The 4,291-nt window shown below is 39.9% G+C and overlaps 1 long non-coding RNA gene across 1 annotated transcript; it reads right to left on the bottom strand.

Annotated features, from left to right (window-relative positions):
- Positions 1 to 1,142: 1,142 nt before the first annotated feature.
- LOC110740852 lies at positions 1,143 to 3,286 on the bottom strand. The gene is made up of 2 exons (XR_004181346.1): positions 3,199 to 3,286; positions 1,143 to 1,367 (listed from the first exon to the last, which is right to left on the bottom strand). It is a non-coding gene; the product is annotated as an uncharacterized LOC110740852 (long non-coding RNA).
- Between the last annotated feature and the right edge of the window lie 1,005 nt (positions 3,287 to 4,291).

Raw genomic sequence — 4,291 nt, 5'->3', positions numbered from 1 at the left:
CATTGTCTTGAAGGATCTTTTGGAGGGAAGAGTAACAGAATGTTTGACTTAGAAGGAACTTGGAAATTGTACAGTACTTTCATATGATGTAGAAGTACCCTAAAGCCAGTGCAGAAGTAAGACATGATAATGGTCACATGGAGTAAACAGCACCAGTGAGACTGGAATCGGATGTTTCTATGTCACTTCCTTCTGATCAAAAGCTACCTAAGTAACTACTCAAAGATAGCATTCTTTGCTTTCTCTTAAGCATCAGGCATGCTTTATTTCAAGCCATTTCCTTTGCAAAATTATTACTTTGCAAATATTAGCAGCTATGTTGGAAAACAACACAATTTCAGTGTTCATTATGATATGAAAGAAGGAAAGTTTTGCAAATATTTTTCTAAATATAAGTAATCCTAACTATGGGGCTAATCATTTTCCTGTTACCTTCATCCTCAATCTTAGTCTAAAAGTATATGCTGTTGAAAAACTTGTTCTGACCAGTCCTGTTTTGTTGTTTTGTTTTATTTTGTTTTTGTTTTTGTTTTTTTAAGATAGCAACACTTTTCTTTGCATCTCTTTAACTTTGGGCATCTGCAGGTCCTGCTTTGGCTTTGTTCCTAATTAGTATATTATTAGCTGATTTTCATCTGTTCTTGGCCATTTAGCCTACGTGGACTTGTTTCTCTGCCCTACTAATTAGGAGTTGAGCAGTAGGGTAGCCAAAACAAGTCTGCCCAGATTCAAGAGATAACCTCATTCAGTATCAATTTTCTCATTTCAACAAACTAGGGCTTCTTACATTTGGATGCCTTCCCTTTCAATCCTAATCCACTATTTAATAAAGTTCTCAAATTAACAACCCTGGGTCCATGCAGCTTATCCAAGGGAGCCCTGCGAGCTCCTGTTAATCCAATCTCAGTGGCAGAGCCTGAGCTTGGGCTCCTTCCTGAGAAGCTATATCTAGTTTTAAGCAGCTGTGTTTGGCAGCTTCACTTGGAGAGAATTTACTAATAACTCAGAATATAGTTCCCTCTGGGTGCCTCTGCCTATGTGTAGGTTTTACGTACCACAAGAGAATGAAACTACTGGTAAAAGTTGAGCTTTACTGAACTAAATAGGAAACTCACACTGGATGGAAAATAAACTTTTGACTCTTTGAATTGTTCCCATTTAATCTGAAAAGTCCTAATTAATTCTCTTCAGTGGTCTGCATTTCCAACCATTTATGGATTACAGTGGAACAGGGAGAACAGGGCCTATGAAGAGCTCTCACATGGTTGAACACTCTTCTGTTGCTGTCTTGAAACTCTAAAAGCTGTAATCTTTGAAGGTATGTTTTGAATGTGCAACCTTGAAGCATGGGGTTGAACAAAGGATGTCTATGGAAAAAAAGGTAAATGCTTTCCCTTATAATGACACTGTTGTCCAGTTTTTTTGAACAAGGCTCTCCCTTTTTTATCACTGCCCCGAGTAAGAATGAGGTATATATCACAGAGTCCCTACTTCAGTATGGCCATTTTTACCCACATATGGCCCTGTAAACTTCTGTCCTGGCTTGCATCCTACTCGCGCATCACCTCAATGACTCAGGTTCTCTTTTTCTCTCCTTCACTGGCAGTTATTTAAAAATATTTATTTAGCACTTCTTCTATGCCAAACACCATATTAAATTGCGATCTAACTAAAATCCATCTTAATAAGGCATCAATGAGGGAATGACAGCTGTGATAATAGTGATAACAACGACCATCTACTTTCTCTCATTTCATTTTCATTATTTAAAAAAGGAGTATCTGAGTAACCCGTTGTTCTGTTTAAGGTCCTTGGGTCAAAACTACACTTTCATTCCTTTTTTATTATTTTTATTTCCTGATCTCATTTTCTGTCTCTCTTTCTCAATCTGAGACTAGGTTTAGAAAAATGTGTGTGGTACAGGTGGCAAGTTCAAAATCTGTAGGTTTCAATTTCTAGAACCTGATTCCATAAAAGGACATGTGGCTTCCATACCAATCCTGCAAATATTTTCCAAAAACTCTTCTTTATATAATTCACCCTTTATGTCCAAGAACAATCCAAAAGCCTTGCTGCAAGGCACTCTCTCCCTCGACTACCACGTGGGTCATTGCAAATACTGATCTTAGATGATATTTCAGTCTGAAAAGGAGAGCAGTACACTTTCATGTGATTCCTCTTCTTCTATGGCTACTAAGTCAAAATCACAAAGATACGCATTTTATAGTGTTTTCCCCAAAATCCATGTATTAAAGCTCTAACCCACAGTAAGTCAGAATGTGACCACATTTGGATATAGGGCCTTTAAAAAGGTAATTATGTTAAAATGACAGCATTAGGTTGTGCCTTATTCCAATAGGACTGGTGTTTTTAGAAGAAGAGGAGATTCAGCACACAGACACACCAGGGATGTGCGTGCACAGAGGGCGACCGTGTGAAAAGACAGTAAAGGGATAGCCATCTGGATGCCAAGGAGAGAGGCCTCAGAGGAGACCTACCCTGCTACCATCTTGGTCTTGAACGTGCAGCCTCCAGAACTGTTAGAAAATAAATTTCTTTCTTTTTTTTTTTTTTTTTTTTTTTGAGACGGAGTCTCACTCTGTCACCCAGGCTGGAGTACGGTGGTACTGTCAGCTCACTGCAACCTCTGCCCCCTGTGTTCAAGTAATTCTCCTGCCTCAGCCACCCGAGTAACTGGGATTACAGGCACCTGCCACCGCACCTGGCTAATTTTTGTGTTTTTAGTAGAGATGGGGTTTCATCACCTTGGCCAGGCTGGTCTTGAACTCCTGACCTTGTGATCCACTTGCCTTGGCCTCCCAAAGTGCTGGGACTACAGGCGTGAGCCCCGACACCAGGCCAAATTTCTGTTCTTAAACCACCCTGTCTGTGGTATTATGTTACAGCAGTCTTAGCTGAGGTAATACAGGTTTCTTCTCATTTTCAGGCAATCATATTCTTAAACTGCTCACCTTTTTCCCTGTCCCCTCCAGCCATTGTCTAATATTTTGAACCCTTCTTCACAGTCAACTTCCCAAATCATTTATGTAGTCATCCTTGACTTTTTTCCGTCACTCATACTTAACATCCAGTTTATTAGTAAATTGCATTACCTTTAGCTTTAAAATATTTTCAGAATTTGATTTTTTCTCACCATTTGACTACTACCATCTGGTGCAAGCTGCTATTATCTCTTACCTGAATGACAACGATAGCCCCCAACGGATTTCTCTGCTTCTACCCGGTCCACCTTGCAGCAGCTTCTGATAGAAACCTCCCAAATACCTTGCAACTTAGAGGAAAAGACTGCTTTTGAAAAGATTTCCAAAGCCTGACATGATCTACCCTACCACCTCTTCACCACTTGACTACCTACTACCCTGTTTTATTTCATGCATTCCACTCAAGCCATGCTGAGTGTTCACTGATGTTTCTATCAGTCGCGCTATTCCATGAAGCTGCTTCAGGTCCCTTTGTATGTACTGCTTTTCTGCCTGAATGTGCTCTTCACAGATATATATATATATATATATATAGAGACACACTTTAAGTTCTGGCAACAAAATAACATGGTTTGTTAGATGACATGTGCCATGTTGGTTTGTTGCATGGTAACCAACAGGCTACATTAGGTATTTCTGGCCAATGCCATCCCTCCCAGCTCCCACCCCCAACAGGTCTCAGTGTGTGATGTTCCCTCAACGTGTGAAATGTTCTCATTGTTCACTCCCAATCTAAGAGTGAGAACATGCAGGTGTTTGAGGTTTTCTGTCTTTAATGTGATATAGTTTGCTTAGAATGATTGTTTTCATAGGCTTCATCCATGTCCCTACAAAGGACATACAGAAGTCATCCTTTTTATGGCTGCATAGTATTCCATGGTGTACATGTGCCACATTTTCTTTTCTTTTATTATTATTATTATTATTATTATTATACTTCTTTTTAAGTTCTAGGTACATGTGGCATAACGCAAGTTTGTTACATATATGTGGTTACTTTCCCAAAGCATGTTGGTGCTGCACCTATATATTAACTCGTCAGCACCTATCAACTCGCCATTAATTACATCAGGTATAACTCCCCACGTAATCCCTCCCACTTCCCCCTCTCCTCTCATGATAGGCCTCCCGTGTGTGATGTTCCCCTTCCCCGGCAGTCCAAGTGATTCATTGTTCAGTTCCTCACCTATGAGGAGGAACATGTATGTTTGGTTTTCTGTTCTTGTGATAGTTTGTTGAGAGTGAGGAGCCTAGTTGCATCTATGTCTCCCTACAAAGGATGCAAACTC

This window comes from Papio anubis, unplaced genomic scaffold (assembly GCF_008728515.1).
Source record: "Papio anubis isolate 15944 unplaced genomic scaffold, Panubis1.0 scaffold1890, whole genome shotgun sequence".
NCBI lineage: Eukaryota > Metazoa > Chordata > Mammalia > Primates > Cercopithecidae > Papio > Papio anubis.
The sequence above is the reverse complement of the archived record's forward strand: the minus strand, read 5'-3'. Positions and strand labels throughout refer to the sequence as shown.